We start from the raw sequence: 17,096 nt of genomic DNA, 5'->3' as shown, positions 1-17,096 counted from the left end.
ATGGAGAAGAGTTTAGACACTAGGATAAGATAAGGAACACACCCATTATAAAGAAATCACATTAGGATTCTCTTTTTAAGCTGTTCCTTAAAACACTAGTGCTTAGGAAATCTATTGGAGGCAGAAGCAGTCAAGGGTAGCCTAGGGTTAGGGTTAGGCTTAGGATTAGGGTTAGGGTACGGCTTAGGGTACGGGTTCGGGGAGGGGTTCGATTAAGGCGTAGGGTAAGGGTTAGGGTTAGGGTTAGGGTTAGTGTTTGGGTTAGGGCTCGGTTTAGGGTACGGGTTAGGATTAGGGTACGTGTTAGGGTTAGGGTAGGGGTTAGGGTTAGGGTACGCGTTAGGGTTAGGGTAGTTATTAAACCTATCCCACTCTCTAGATACCCTTTAGCACGTAAAGGAATATTATTTGGGGGTCCAGCCATGGAGAAGAGTTTAGACACTAGGATAAATAAGGAACACACCCATTATAAAAAATCACATTAGGATTCTCTTTTTAAGCTGTTCCTTAAAACACTACTGCTTAGGAAATCTATTGGAGGCAGAAGCAGTCAAGGGTAGCCTAGGGTTAGGGTTAGGCTTAGGGTTAGGGTTAGGGTACGGCTTAGGGTACGGGTTCGGGGAGGGGTTCGGGTACGGCGTAGTGTATGGGTTAGGGTTAGCGTTAGGGTTAGGGTTAGGGTTAGGGCTCGGTTTAGGGTACGGGTTCGGATTAGGGTACATGTTAGGGTTAGGGTAGGGGTTACGGTTAGGGTACGCGTTAGGGTTAGGGTAGTTATTAAACCTATCCCACTCTCTAGATACCCCTTAGCACGTAAAGGAATATTATTTGGGGGTCCAGCCATGGAGAAGAGTCTAGACACTAGGATAAGATAAGGAACACACCCATTATAAAGAAATCACATTAGGATTCTCTTTTTAAGCTGTTCCTTAAAACACTACTGCTTAGGAAATCTATTGGAGGCAGAAGCAGTCAAGGGTAGCCTAGGGTTAGGGTTAGGCTTAGGGTTAGGGTTAGGGTACGGCTTAGGGTACGGGTTCGCGGAGGGGTTCGGTTACGGCGTAGGGTATGGGTTAGGGTTAGTGTTAGGGTTAGGGCTCGGTTTAGGGTACGGGTTAGGATTAGGGTACGTTTTAGGGTTAGGGTAGGGGTTAGGGTTAGGGTACGCGTTAGGGTTAGGGTAGATAGTAAACCTATCCCACTCTCTAGATACCCCTTAGCACGTAAAGGAATATTATTTGGGGGTCCAGCCATGGAGAAGAGTTTAGACACTAGGATAAGATAAGGAACACACCCATTATAAAGAAATCACATTAGGATTCTCTTTTTAAGCTGTTCCTTAAAACACTAGTGCTTAGGAAATCTATTGGAGGCAGAAGCAGTCAAGGGTAGCCTAGGTTTAGGGTTAGGCTTAGGGTACGGCTTAGGGTACGGGTTCGGGGAGGGGTGCGGTTACGGCGTAGGGTATGGGTTAGGGTTAGGGTTAGGGTTAGTGTTAGGGTTAGGGCTCGGTTTAGGGTACGGGTTAGGATTAGGGTACGTGTTAGGGTTAGGGTAGGGGTTAGGGTTAGGGTACGCGTTAGGGTTAGGGTAGTTATTAAACCTATCCCACTCTCTAGATACCCCTTAGCACGTAAAGGAATATTATTTGGGGGTCCAGCCATGGAGAAGAGTCTAGACACTAGGATAAGATAAGGAACACACCCATTATAAAGAAATCACATTAGGATTCTCTTTTTCAGCTGTTCCTTAAAACACTACTGCTTAGGAAATGTATTGGAGGCAGAAGCAGTCAAGGGTAGCGTAGGGTTAGGGTTAGGCTTAGGGTTAGGCTTAGGGTACGGCTTAGGGTACGGGTTAGGGGATTGGTTCGGGTACGGCGTAGGGTATGGGTTAGGGTTAGGGTTAGGGTTAGTGTTAGGGTTAGGGCTCGGTTTAGGGTACGGGTTCGGATTAGGGTACGTGTTAGGGTTAGGGTAGGGGTTAGGGTTAGGGTACGTGTTAGGGTTAGGGTAGTTAGTAAACCTATCCCACTCTCTAGATACCCCTTAGCACGTAAGGGAATATTATTTGGGGGTCCAGCCATGGAGAAGAGTTTAGACACTAGGATAAGATAAGGAACACACCCATTATAAAGAAATCACATTTGGATTCTCTTTTTAAGCTGTTCCTTAAAGCACTAGTGCTTAGGAAATATATTGGAGGCAGCAGCAGTCAAGGGTAGCCTAGGGTTAGGGTTAGTCTTAGGGTTAGGGTTAGGGTACGGCTTAGGGTACGGTTTCGGGGAGGGGTTCGTGTACGGCGTAGGGTATGGGTTAGGGTTAGGGTTAGGGTTCGTGTTAGGGTTAGGGCTCGGTTTAGGGTACGGGTTCGGATTAGGGTACGTGTTAGGGTTAGGGTAGGGGTTACGGTTAGGGTACGCGTTAGGGTTAGGGTAGTTATTAAACCTATCGCACTGTCTAGATACCCCTTAGCACGTAAGGGAATATTATTTGGGGGTCCAGCCATGGAGAAGAGTCTAGACACTAGGATAAGATAAGGAACACACCCATTATAAAGAAATCACATTAGGATTCTCTTTTTAAGCTGTTCCTTAAAACACTAGTGCTTAGGAAATCTATTGGAGGCAGAAGCAGTCAAGGGTAGCCTAGGGTTAGGGTTAGGCTTAGGGTTAGGGTTAGGGTACGGCTTAGGGTACGGGTTCGGCGAGGGGTTCGGGTACAGCGTAGGGTATGTGTTAGGGTTAGGGTTAGGGTTAGTGTTAAGGTTAGGGGTCGGTTTAGGGTACGGGTTAGGATTAGGGTACGTGTTAGGGTTAGGGTAGGGGTTAGGGTTAGGGTAGTTAGTAAACCTATCCCACTCTCTAGATATCCCTTAGCACGTAAAGGAATATTATTTGGGGGTTCAGCCATGGAGAAGAGTTTAGACACTAGGATAAGATAAGGAACACACCCATTATAAAGAAATCACATTAGGATTCTCTTTTTAAGCTGTTCCTTAAAACACTAGTGCTTAGGAAATCTATTGGAGGCAGAAGCAGTCAAGGGTAGCGTAGGGTTAGGGTTAGGCTTAGGGTTAGGCTTAGGGTACGGCTTAGTGTACGGGTTCGGGTAGGGGTGCGGGTACGGCGTAGGGTATGGGTTAGGGTTAGTGTTAGGGTTAGTGTTAGGGTTAGGGCTCGGTTTAGGGTACGGGTTAGGATTAGGGTACGTGTTAGGGTTAGGGTAGTGGTTAGGGTTAGGGTACGCGTTAGGGTTAGGGTAGTTATTAAACCTATCCCACTCTCTAGATACCCCTTAGCACGTAAAGGAATATTATTTGGGGGTCCAGCCATGGAGAAGAGTTTAGACACTAGGATAAATAAGGAACACACCCATTATAAAGAAATCACATTAGGATTCTCTTTTTAAGCTGTTCCTTAAAACACTACTTCTTAGGAAATCTATTGGAGGCAGAAGCAGTCAAGGGTAGCCTAGGGTTAGGGTTAGGCTTAGGGTTAGGGTTAGGGTACGGCTTAGGGTATGGGTTAGGGAAGGGGTTCGGGTACGGCGTAGGGTATGGGTTAGGGTTAGGGTTAGGGTTAGGGTTAGTGTTAGGGTTAGGGCTCGGTTTAGGGTACGGGTTAGGATTACGGTACGTGTTAGGGTTAGGGTAGGGGTTAGGGTTAGGGAACGCGTTAGGGTTAGGGTAGTTATTAAACCTATCCCACTCTCTAGATACCCCTTAGCACGTAAAGGAATATTATTTGGGGGTCCAGCCATGGAGAACAGTTTAGAGACAAGGATAAGATAAGGAACACACCCATTATAAAGAAATCACATTAGGATTCTCTTTTTAAGCCGTTCCTTAAAACACTAGTGTTTAGAAAATCTATTGGAGGCAGAAGCAGTCAAGGGTAGCGTAGGGTTAGGGTTAGGCTTAGGGTTAGGCTTAGGGTACGGCTTAGGGTACGGGTTCGGGGAGGGGTTCGGGTACGGCGTAGGGTATGGGTTAGGGTTAGGGTTAGGGTTAGGATTAGGGCTCGGTTTAGGGTACGGGTTAGGATTAGGATACGTGTTAGGGTTAGGGTACGCGTTAGGGTTAGGTTACGCGTTAGGGTTAGGGTAGTTATTAAACCTATCCCACTCTCTACATACCCCTTAGAACGTAAAGGAATATTATTTGGGGGTCCAGCCATGGAGAAGAGTTTAGACACTAGGATAAGATAAGGAACACACCCATTATAAAGAAATCACATTAGGATTCTCTTTTTCAGCTGTTCCTTAAAACACTAGTGCTTAGGAAATCTATTGGAGGCAGAAGCAGTCAAGGGTAGCCTAGGGTTAGGGTTAGGCTTAGGGTTAGGCTTAGGGTACGGCTTAGGGTACGGGTTCGGGGAGGGGTGCGGGTACGGCGTAGGGTATGGGTTAGGGTTAGGGTTAGGGTTAGTGTTAGGGTTAGGGCTCGGTTTAGGGTACGGGTTAGGATTAGGGTACGTGTTAGGGTTAGGGTAGGGGTTAGGGTTAGGGTACGCGTTAGGGTTAGGGTAGTTATTAAACCTATCCCACTCTCTAGATACCCCTTAGCACGTAAAGGAATATTATTTAGGGGTCCAGCCATGGAGAAGAGTTTAGACACTAGGATAAATAAGGAACACACCCATTATAAAGAAATCACATTAGGATTCTCTTTTTAAGCTGTTCCTTAAAACACTACTGCTTAGGAAATCTATTGGAGGCAGAAGCAGTCAAGGGTAGCCTAGGGTTAGGGTTAGGCTTAGGGTTAGGGTTAGGGTACGGCTTAGGGTACGGGTTCGGGGAGGGGTTCGGGTACGGCGTAGGGTATGGGTTAGGGTTAGGGTTAGGGTTAGTGTTAGGGTTAGGGCTCGGTTTAGGGTACGGGTTCGGATTAGGGTACGTGTTAGGGTTAGGGTAGGGGTTAGGGTTAGGGTACGCGTTAGGGTTAGGGTAGTTAGTAAACCTATCCCACTCTCTAGATACCCCTTAGCACGTAAGCGAATATTATTTGGGGGTCCAGCCATGGAGAAGAGTTTAGACACTAGGATAAGATAAGGAACACACCCATTATAAAGAAATCACATTAGGATTCTCTTTTTAAGCTGTTGCTTAAAGCACTAGTGCTTAGGAAATCTATTGGAGGCAGAAGCAGTCAAGGGTAGCCTAGGGTTAGGGTTAGGCTTAGGGTACGGCTTAGGGTACGGTTTCGGGGAGGGGTTCGTGTACGGCGTAGGGTATGGGTTAGGGTTAGGGTTAGGGTTAGTGTTAGGGTTAGGGCTCGGTTTAGGGTACGGGTTCGGATTAGGGTACGTGTTAGGGTTAGGGTAGGGGTTACGGTTAGGGTACGCGTTAGGGTTAGGGTAGTTATTAAACCTATCGCACTGTCTAGATACCCCTTAGCACGTAAACGAATATTATTTGGGGGTCCAGCCATGGAGAAGAGTCTAGACACTAGGATAAGATAAGGAACACACCCATTATAAAGAAATCACATTAGGATTCTCTTTTTAAGCTGTTCCTTAAAACACTAGTGCTTAGGAAATCTTTTGGAGGCAGAAGCAGTCAAGGGAAGCCTAGGGTTAGGGTTAGGCTTAGGGTTAGGCTTAGGGTACGGCTTAGGGTACGGGTTCGGGGAGGGGTTCGGGTACAGCGTAGGGTATGTGTTAGGGTTAGGGTTAGGGTTAGTGTTAAGGTTAGGGCTCGGTTTAGGGTACGGGTTAGGGTTAGGGTACGTGTTAGGGTTAGGGTAGGGGTTAGGGTTAGGGTACGCGTTAGGGTTAGGGTAGTTATTAAACCTATCCCACTCTCTAGATACCCCTTAGCACGTATAGGAATATTATTTGGGGGTCCAGCCATGGGGAAGAGTTTAGACACTAGGATAAGATAAGGAACACAACCTTTATAAAGAAATCACATTAGGATTCTATTTTTAAGCTGTTCCTTAAAACACTAGTGCTTAGGAAATCTATTGGGGGCAGAAGCAGTCAAGGGTAGCCTAGGGTTAGGGTTAGGCTTAGGGTTAGGCTTAGGGTACGGCTTAGGGTACGGGTTCGGGGAGGGGTTCGGGTACGGCGTAGAGTATGGGTTAGGGTTAGGGTTAGGGTTAGTGTTAGGGTTAGGGCTCGGTTTAGGGTACGGGTTAGGATTAGTGTACGTGTTAGGGTTAGGGTAGGGGTTAGGGTTAGGGTACGCGTTAGGGTTAGGGTAGTTATTAAACCTATCCCACTCTCTAGATACCCCTTAGCACGTAAAGGAATATTATTTGGGCGTCCAGCCATGGAGAAGAGTTTAGACACTAGGATAAGATAAGGAACACACCCATTATAAAGAAATCACATTAGGATTCTCTTTTTAAGCCGTTCCTTAAAACACTAGTGCTTAGAAAATCTATTGGAGGCAGAAGCAGTCAAGGGTAGCGTAGGGTTAGGGTTAGGCTTAGGGTTAGGCTTAGGGTACGGCTTAGGGTACGGGTTCGGGGAGGGGTTCGGTTACGGCGTAGGGTATGGGTTAGGGTTAGGGTTAGGGTTAGTGTTAGGATTAGGGCTTGGTTAGGGTTAGGGTTAGGGTTAGGGTTAGGGTACGCGTTAGGTTTAGGGTAGTTATTAAACCTATCCCACTCTCTAGATACCCCTTAGCACGTAAAGGAATATTATTTGGGGGTCCAGCCATGGAGAAGAGTTTAGACACTAGGATAAGATAAGGAACACACCCATTATAAAGAAATCATATTAGGATTCTCTTTTTAAGCTGTTCCTTAAAACACTAGTGCTTAGGAAATCTATTGGAGGCAGAAGCAGTCAAGGGTAGCCTAGGGTTAGGGTTAGGCTTAGGGTTAGGGTTAGGGTACGGCTTAGGGTACGGGTTCGTGTAGGGGTTCAGGTACGGCGTAGGGTATGGGTTAGGGTTAGGGTTAGGGTTAGTGTTAGCTTTAGGTCTCGGTTTAGGGTACGGGTTAGGATTAGGGTACGTGTTAGGGTTAGGGTAGGGGTTAGGGTTAGGGTACGCATTAGGTTTAGGGTAGTTATTAAACCTGTCCCACTCTCTAGATACCCCTTAGCACGTAAAGGAATATTATTTGGAGGTCCAGCCATGCAGAAGAGTTTAGACACTAGGATAAGATAAGGAACACACCTATTATAAAGAAATCACAGTAGGATTCTCTTTTTAAGCTGTTCCTTAAAACACTAGTGCTTAGGAAATCTATTGGAGGCAGAAGCAGTCAAGGGTAGCCTAAGGTTAGGGTTAGGCTTAGGGTTAGGTTTAGGGTACGGCCTAGGGTACGGGTTCGGGGAGGGGTTAGGGTACGGCGTAGGGTATGGGTTAGGGTTAGGGTTAGTGTTAGGTTTAGGGCTCGGTTTAGGGTACGGGTTAGGATTAGGGTACGTGTTAGGTTTAGGGTAGGGGTTAGGGTTAGGGTACGTGTTAGGTTTAGGGTAGTTATTAAACCTATCCCACTCTCTAGATACCCCTTAGCACGTAAAGGAATATTATTTGGGGGTCCAGCCATGGAGAAGAGTTTAGACACTAGGATAAGATAAGGAACACACCCATTTTAAAAAAATCACATTAGGATTCTCTTTTTAAGCTGTTCCTTAAAACACTAGTGCTTAGGAAATCTATTGGAGGCAGAAGCAGTCAAGGGTAGCCTAGGGTTAGGGTTAGGCTTAGGGTTAGGGTTACGGTACGGCTTAGGGTACGGTTTCGGGGAGGGGTTCGTGTACGGTGTAGGGTATGGGTTAGGGTTAGGGTTAGGGTTAGTGTTAGGGTTAGGGCTCGGTTTAGGGTACGGGTTCGGATTAGGGTACGTGTTAGGGTTAGGGTAGGGGTTACGGTTAGGGTACGCGTTAGGGTTAGGGTAGTTATTAAACCTATCGCACTGTCTAGATACCCCTTAGCACGTAAAGGAATATTATTTGGGGGTCCAGCCATGGAGAAGAGTCTAGACACTAGGATAAGATAAGGAACACACCCAATATAAAGAAATCACATTAGGATTCTATTTTTAAGCTGTTCCTTAAAACACTAGTGATTAGGAAATCTATTGGAGGCAGAAGCAGTCAAGGGAAGCCTAGGGTTAGGATTAGGCTTAGGGTTAGGCTTAGGGTACGGCTTAGGGTACGGGTTCGGGGAGGGGTTCGGGTACAGAGTAGGGTATGTGTTAGGGTTAGGGTTAGGGTTAGTGTTAAGGTTAGGGCTCGGTTTAGGGTACGGGTTAGGATTAGGGTACGTGTTAGGGTTAGGGTAGGGGTTAGAGTTAGGGTACGCGTTAGGGTTAGGTTAGTTATTAAACCTATCCCACTCTCTAGATACCCCTTAGCACGTAAAGGAATATTATTTGGGGGTCCAGCCATGGAGAAGAGTTTAGACACTAGGATAAGATAAGGAACACACCCATTATAAAGAAATCACATTAGGATTCTATTTTTAAGCCGTTCCTTAAAACATTAGTGCTTAGAAAATCTATTGGAGGCAGAAGCCGTCAAGGGTAGCCTAGGGTTAGGGTTAGGCTTAGGGTTAGGGTTAGGGTACGGCTTAGGGTACGGGTTCGGGGAGGGGTTCGGGTACGGCGTAGGGTATGGGTTAGGGTTAGGGTTAGGGTTAGTTTTAGGGTTAGGGCTCGGTTTAGGGTACGGGTTAGGATTAGGGTACGTGTTAGGGTTAGGGTAGGGGTTAGGGTTAGGGAACGCGTTAGGGTTAGGGTAGTTATTAAACCTATCCCACTCTCTAGATACCCCTTAGCACGTAAAGGAATATTATTTGGGGGTCCAGCCATGGAGAAGAGTTTAGACACAAGGATAAGATAAGGAACACACCCATTACAAAGAAATCACATTAGGATTCTCTTTATAAGCCGTTCCTTAAAACACTAGTGCTTAGAAAATCTATTGGAGGCAGAAGCAGTCAAGGGTAGCGTAGGGTTAGGGTTAGGCTTAGGGTTAGGCTTAGGGTACGGCTTAGGGTACGGGTTCGGGGAGGGGTTCGGATACGGCGTAGGGTATGGGTTAGGTTTAGGGTTAGTGTTAGGATTAGGGCTCGGGTTAGTGTACGGGTTAGGATTAGGGTACGTGTTAGGGTTAGGGTACGCGTTAGGGTTAGGGTACGCGTTAGGGTTAGGGTAGTTATTAAACCTATCCCACTCTCTACATACCCCTTAGAACGTAAAGGAATATTATTTGGGGGTCCAGCCATGGAGAAGAGTTTAGACACTAGGATAAGATAAGGAACACACCCATTATAAAGAAATCACATTAGGATTCTCTTTTTCAGCTGTTCCTTAAAACACTAGTGCTTAGGAAATCTATTGGAGGCAGAAGCAGTCAAGGGTAGCCTAGGGTTAGGGTTAGGCTTAGGGTTAGGGTTAGGGTACGGGTACGGGGAGGGGATCGGGTACGGCGTAGGGTATGGGTTAGGGTTAGGATTAGGGTTAGTGTTAGGGTTAGGGCTCGGTTTAGGGTACGGGTTAGGATTAGGGTACGTGTTAGGGTTAGGGTAGGGGTTAGGGTTAGGGTACGCGTTAGGTTTAGGGTAGTTATTAAACCTATCCCACTCTCTAGATACCCCTTAGCACGTAAAGGAATATTATTTGGGGGTCCAGCCATGGAGAAGAGTTTAGACACTAGGATAAGATAGGGAACACACCCATTATAAAGAAATCATATTAGGATTCTCTTTTTAAGCTGTTCCTTAAAACACTAGTGCTTAGGAAATCTATTGGAGGCAGAAGCAGTCAAGGGTAGCCTAGGGTTAGGGTTAGGCTTAGGGTTAGGGTTAGGGTACGGCTTAGGGTACGGGTTCGTGTAGGGGTTCAGGTACGGCGTAGGGTATGGGTTAGGGTTAGGGTTAGGGTTAGTGTTAGCTTTAGGGCTCGGTTTAGGGTACGGGTTAGGATTAGGGTACGTGTTAGGGTTAGGGTAGGGGTTAGGGTTAGGGTACGCATTAGGGTTAGGGTAGTTATTAAACCTATCCCACTCTCTAGATACCCCTTAGCATGTAAAGGAATATTATTTGGAGGTCCAGCCATGCAGAAGAGTTTAGACACTAGGATAAGATAAGGAACACACCTATTATAAAGAAATCACAGTAGGATTCTCTTTTTAAGCTGTTCCTTAAAACACTAGTGCTTAGGAAATCTATTGGAGGCAGAAGCAGTCAAGGGTAACCTAAGGTTAGGGTTAGGCTTAGGGTTAGGTTTAGGGTACGGCTTAGGGTACGGGTTCGGGGAGGGGTTCGGGTACGGCATAGGTTATGGGTTAGGGTTAGGGTTAGTGTTAGGGTTAGGGCTCGGTTTAGGGTACGGGTTAGGATTAGGGTACGTGTTAGGTTTAGGGTAGGGGTTAGGGTTAGGGTACGTGTTAGGTTTAGGGTAGTTATTAAACCTATCCCACTCTCTAGATACCCCTTAGCACGTAAAGGAATATTATTTGGGGGTCCAGCCATGGAGAAGAGTTTAGACACTAGGATAAGATAAGGAACACACCCATTATAAAGAAATCACATTAGGATTCTATTTTTAAGCCGTTCCTTAAAACATTAGTGCTTAGAAAATCTATTGGAGGCAGAAGCCGTCAAGGGTAGCCTAGGGTTAGGGTTAGGCTTAGGGTTAGGCTTAGGGTACGGCTTAGGGTACGGGTTCGGGGAGGGGTTCGGGTACAGAGTAGGGTATGTGTTAGGGTTAGGGTTAGGGTTAGTGTTGAAGGTTAGGGCTCGGTTTAGGGTACAGGTTAGGATTAGGGTACGTGTTAGGGTTAGGGTAGGGGTTAGAGTTAGGGTACGCGTTAGGGTTAGGTTAGTTATTAAACCTATCCCACTCTCTAGATACCCCTTAGCACGTAAAGGAATATTATTTGGGGGTCCAGCCATGGAGAAGAGTTTAGACACTAGGATAAGATAAGGAACACACCCATTATAAAGAAATCACATTAGGATTCTATTTTTAAGCCGTTCCTTAAAACATTAGTGCTTAGAAAATCTATTGGAGGCAGAAGCCGTCAAGGGTAGCCTAGGGTTAGGGTTAGGCTTAGGGTTAGGGTTAGGGTACGGCTTAGGGTACGGGTTCGGGGAGGGGTTCGGGTACGGCGTAGGGTATGGGTTAGGGTTAGGGTTAGGGTTAGTTTTAGGGTTAGGGCTCGGTTTAGGGTACGGGTTAGGATTAGGGTACGTGTTAGGGTTAGGGTAGGGGTTAGGGTTAGGGAACGCGTTAGGGTTAGGGTAGTTATTAAACCTATCCCACTCTCTAGATACCCCTTAGCACGTAAAGGAATATTATTTGGGGGTCCAGCCATGGAGAAGAGTTTAGACACAAGGATAAGATAAGGAACACACCCATTACAAAGAAATCACATTAGGATTCTCTTTATAAGCCGTTCCTTAAAACACTAGTGCTTAGAAAATCTATTGGAGGCAGAAGCAGTCAAGGGTAGCGTAGGGTTAGGGTTAGGCTTAGGGTTAGGCTTAGGGTACGGCTTAGGGTACGGGTTCGGGGAGGGGTTCGGATACGGCGTAGGGTATGGGTTAGGTTTAGGGTTAGTGTTAGGATTAGGGCTCGGGTTAGTGTACGGGTTAGGATTAGGGTACGTGTTAGGGTTAGGGTACGCGTTAGGGTTAGGGTACGCGTTAGGGTTAGGGTAGTTATTAAACCTATCCCACTCTCTACATACCCCTTAGAACGTAAAGGAATATTATTTGGGGGTCCAGCCATGGAGAAGAGTTTAGACACTAGGATAAGATAAGGAACACACCCATTATAAAGAAATCACATTAGGATTCTCTTTTTCAGCTGTTCCTTAAAACACTAGTGCTTAGGAAATCTATTGGAGGCAGAAGCAGTCAAGGGTAGCCTAGGGTTAGGGTTAGGCTTAGGGTTAGGGTTAGGGTACGGGTACGGGGAGGGGATCGGGTACGGCGTAGGGTATGGGTTAGGGTTAGGATTAGGGTTAGTGTTAGGGTTAGGGCTCGGTTTAGGGTACGGGTTAGGATTAGGGTACGTGTTAGGGTTAGGGTAGGGGTTAGGGTTAGGGTACGCGTTAGGTTTAGGGTAGTTATTAAACCTATCCCACTCTCTAGATACCCCTTAGCACGTAAAGGAATATTATTTGGGGGTCCAGCCATGGAGAAGAGTTTAGACACTAGGATAAGATAGGGAACACACCCATTATAAAGAAATCATATTAGGATTCTCTTTTTAAGCTGTTCCTTAAAACACTAGTGCTTAGGAAATCTATTGGAGGCAGAAGCAGTCAAGGGTAGCCTAGGGTTAGGGTTAGGCTTAGGGTTAGGGTTAGGGTACGGCTTAGGGTACGGGTTCGTGTAGTGGTTCAGGTACGGCGTAGGGTATGGGTTAGGGTTAGGGTTAGGGTTAGTGTTAGCTTTAGGGCTCGGTTTAGGGTACGGGTTAGGATTAGGGTACGTGTTAGGGTTAGGGTAGGGGTTAGGGTTAGGGTACCCATTAGGGTTAGGGTAGTTATTAAACCTATCCCACTCTCTAGATACCCCTTAGCATGTAAAGGAATATTATTTGGAGGTCCAGCCATGCAGAAGAGTTTAGACACTAGGATAAGATAAGGAACACACCTATTATAAAGAAATCACAGTAGGATTCTCTTTTTAAGCTGTTCCTTAAAACACTAGTGCTTAGGAAATCTATTGGAGGCAGAAGCAGTCAAGGGTAGCCTAAGGTTAGGGTTAGGCTTAGGGTTAGGTTTAGGGTACGGCTTAGGGTACGGGTTCGGGGAGGGGTTCGGGTACGGCATAGGTTATGGGTTAGGGTTAGGGTTAGTGTTAGGGTTAGGGCTCGGTTTAGGGTACGGGTTAGGATTAGGGTACGTGTTAGGTTGAGGGTAGGGGTTAGGGTTAGGGTACGTGTTAGGTTTAGGGTAGTTATTAAACCTATCCCACTCTCTAGATACCCCTTAGCACGTAAAGGAATATTATTTGGGGGTCCAGCCATGGAGAAGAGTTTAGACACTAGGATAAGATAAGGAACACACCCATTATAAAGAAATCACATTAGGATTCTCTTTTTAAGCTGTTCCTTAAAACACTAGTGCTTAGGAAATCTATTGGAGGCAGAAGCAGTCAAGGGTAGCCTAGGGTTAGGGTTAGGCTTAGGGTTAGGCTTAGGGTACGGCTTAGGGTACGGGTTCGTGTAGGGGTTCAGGTACGGCGTAGGGTATGGGTTAGGGTTAGGGTTAGGGTTAGTGTTAGCTTTAGGGCTCGGTTTAGGGTACGGGTTAGGATTAGGGTACGTGTTAGGGTTAGGGTAGGGGTTAGGGTTAGGGTACGCGTTAGGGTTAGGGTAGTTATTAAACCTATCCCACTCTCTAGATACCGCTTAGCACGTAAAGGTATATTATTTGGAGGTCCAGCCATGGAGAAGAGTTTAGACACTAGGATAAAATAAGGAACACACCTATTATAAAAAATCACATTAGGATTCTCTTTTTAAGCTGTTCCTTAAAACATTAGTGCTTAGGAAATCTATTGGAGGCAGAAGCAGTCAAGGGTAGCCTAAGGTTAGGGTTAGGCTTAGGGTTAGGGTTAGGGTACGGCTTAGGGTACGGTTTCGGGGAGGGGTTCGGGTACGGCGTAGGGTATGGGTTAGGGTTAGGGTTAGTGTTAGTGTTAGGGCTCGGTTTAGGGTACGGATTAGGATTAGGGTACGTGTTAGGGTTAGGGTAGGGGTTAGGGTTAGGGTACGCGTTAGGGTTAGGGTAGTTATTAAAACTATCCCACTCTCTAGATACCCCTTACAGCGTAAAGGAATATTATTTGGGGATCCAGCCATGGAGAAGAGTTTAGACACTAGGATAAGATAAGGAACACACCCATTATAAAGAAATCACATTAGGATTCTCTTTTTAAGCCGTTCCTTAAAACATTAGTGCTTAGAATATCTATTGGAGGCAGAAGCAGTCAAGGGTAGCGTAGGGTTAGGGTTAGGCTTAGGGTTAGGGTTAGGGTACGGCTTAGGGTACGGGTTCGGGGAGGGGTTCGGGTACGGCTTAGGGTATGGGTTAGGGTTAGGGTTAGGGTTAGTGTTAGGGTTAGGGCTCGGTTTAGGGTACGGGTTCGGATTAGGGTACGTGTTAGGGTTAGGGTAGGGGTTAGGGTTAGGGTACGCGTTAGGGTTAGGGTAGTTAGTAAACCTATCCCACTCTCTAGAAACCCCTTAGCACGTAAGGGAATATTATTTGGGGGTCCAGCCATGGAGAAGAGTTTAGACACTAGGATAAGATAAGGAACACACCCATTATAAAGAAATCACATTAGGATTCTCTTTTTAACCTGTTCCTTAAAGCACTACTGCTTAGGAAATCTATTGGAGGCAGAAGCAGTCAAGTGTAGCCTAGGGTTAGGGTTAGGCTTAGGGTTAGGCTTAGGGTACGGCTTAGGGTACGGGTTCGGGGAGGGGTGCGGGTACGGCGTAGGGTATGTGTTAGGGTTAGGGTTAGGGTTAGTGTTAGGGTTAGGGCTCGGTTTAGGGTACGGGTTCGGATTAGGGTACGTGTTAGGGTTAGGGTAGGGGTTACGGTTAGGGTACGCGTTAGGGTTAGGGTAGTTATTAAACCTATCCCACTCTCTAGATACCCCTTAGCACGTAAAGGAATATTATTTGGGGGTCCAGCCATGGAGAAGAGTTTAGACACTAGGATAAATAAGGAACACACCCATTATAAAGAAATCACATTAGGATTCCCTTTTTAAGCTGTTCCTTAAAACACTACTGCTTAGGAAATCTATTGGAGGCAGAAGCAGTCAAGGGTAGCCTAGGGTTAGGGTTAGGCTTAGGGTTAGGGTTAGGGTACGGCTTAGGATACGGGTTCGGAGAGGGGTTCGGGTACGGCGTAGGGTATGGGTTAGGGTTAGGGTTAGGGTTAGTGTTAGGGTTAGGGCTCGGTTTAGGGTACGGGTTAGGATTAGGGTACGTGTTAGGGTTAGGGTAGGGGTTAGGGTTAGGGTAGTTAGTAAACCTATCCCACTCTCTAGATACCCCTTAGCACGTAAAGGAATATTATTTGGGGGTTCAGCCATGGAGAAGAGTTTAGACACTAGGATAAGATAAGGAACACACCCATTATAAAGAAATCACATTAGGATTCTCTTTTTAAGCTGTTCCTTAAAACACTACTGCTTAGGAAATCTATTGGAGGCAGAAGCATTCAAGGGTAGCCTAGGGTTAGGGTTAGGCTTAGGGTTAGGGTTAGGGTACGGCTTAGGGTATGGGATCGGGGAGGGGTTCGGGTACGGCGTAGCGTATGGGTTAGGGTTAGGGTTAGGGTTAGTGTTAGGGTTAGGGCTCGGTTTAGGGTACGGGTTAGGATTAGGGTACGTGTTAGGGTTAGGGTAGGGGTTAGGGTTAGGGTACGCGTTAGGGTTAGGGTAGTTAGTAAACCTATCCCACTCTCTAGATACCACTTAGCACGTAAAGGAATATTATTTGGGGGTTCAGCCATGGAGAAGAGTTTAGACACTAGGATAAGATAAGGAACACACCCATTATAAAGAAATCACATTAGGATTCTCTTTTTAAGCTGTTCCTTAAAACACTAGTGCTTAGGAAATCTATTGGAGGCAGAAGCAGTCAAGGGTAGCCTAGGGTTAGGGTTAGGCTTAGGATTAGGGTTAGGGTACGGCTTAGGGTACGGGTTCGGGGAGGGGTTCGATTAAGGCGTAGGGTAAGGGTTAGGGTTAGGGTTAGGGTTAGTGTTTGGGTTAGGGCTCGGTTTAGGGTACGGGTTAGGATTAGGGTACGTGTTAGGGTTAGGGTAGGGGTTAGGGTTAGGGTACGCGTTAGGGTTAGGGTAGTTATTAAACCTATCCCACTCTCTAGATACCCTTTAGCACGTAAAGGAATATTATTTGGGGGTCCAGCCATGGAGAAGAGTTTAGACACTAGGATAAATAAGGAACACACCCATTATAAAAAATCACATTAGGATTCTCTTTTTAAGCTGTTCCTTAAAACACTACTGCTTAGGAAATCTATTGGAGGCAGAAGCAGTCAAGGGTAGCCTAGGGTTAGGGTTAGGCTTAGGGTTAGGGTTAGGGTACGGCTTAGGGTACGGGTTCGGGGAGGGGTTCGGGTACGGCGTAATGTATGGGTTAGGGTTAGCGTTAGGGTTAGGGTTAGGGTTAGGGCTCGGTTTAGGGTACGGGTTTGGATTAGGGTACATGTTAGGGTTAGGGTAGGGGTTACGGTTAGGGTACGCGTTAGGGTTAGGGTAGTTATTAAACCTATCCCACTCTCTAGATACCCCTTAGCACGTAAAGGAATATTATTTGGGGGTCCAGCCATGGAGAAGAGTCTAGACACTAGGATAAGATAAGGAACACACCCATTATAAAGAAATCACATTAGGATTCTCTTTTTAAGCTGTTCCTTAAAACACTACTGCTTAGGAAATCTATTGGAGGCAGAAGCAGTCAAGGGTAGCCTAGGGTTAGGGTTAGGCTTAGGGTTAGGGTTAGGGTACGGCTTAGGGTACGGGTTCGCGGAGGGGTTCGGTTACGGCGTAGGGTATGGGTTAGGGTTAGTGTTAGGGTTAGGGCTCGGTTTAGGGTACGGGTTAGGATTAGGGTACGTTTTAGGGTTAGGGTAGGGGTTAGGGTTAGGGTACGCGTTAGGGTTAGGGTAGATAGTAAACCTATCCCACTCTCTAGATACCCCTTAGCACGTAAAGGAATATTATTTGGGGGTCCAGCCATGGAGAAGAGTTTAGACACTAGGATAAGATAAGGAACACACCCATTATAAAGAAATCACATTAGGATTCTCTTTTTAAGCTGTTCCTTAAAACACTAGTGCTTAGGAAATCTATTGGAGGCAGAAGCAGTCAAGGGTAGCCTAGGTTTAGGGTTAGGCTTAGGGTACGGCTTAGGGTACGGGTTCGGGGAGGGGTGCGGTTACGGCGTAGGGTATGGGTTAGGGTTAGGGTTAGGGTTAGTGTTAGGGTTAGGGCTCGGTTTAGGGTACGGGTTAGGATTAGGGTACGTGTTAGGGTTAGGGTAGGGGTTAGGGTTAGGGTACGCGTTAGGGTTAGGGTAGTTATTAAACCTATCCCACTCTCTAGATACCCCTTAGCACGTAAAGGAATATTATTT

Source organism: Balaenoptera borealis (assembly GCF_965194805.1).
Source record: "Balaenoptera borealis genome assembly, contig: HAP1_SCAFFOLD_603, whole genome shotgun sequence".
NCBI classification, from domain to species: Eukaryota; Metazoa; Chordata; class Mammalia; order Artiodactyla; family Balaenopteridae; genus Balaenoptera; species Balaenoptera borealis.
The sequence above is the reverse complement of the archived record's forward strand: the minus strand, read 5'-3'. Positions refer to the sequence as shown.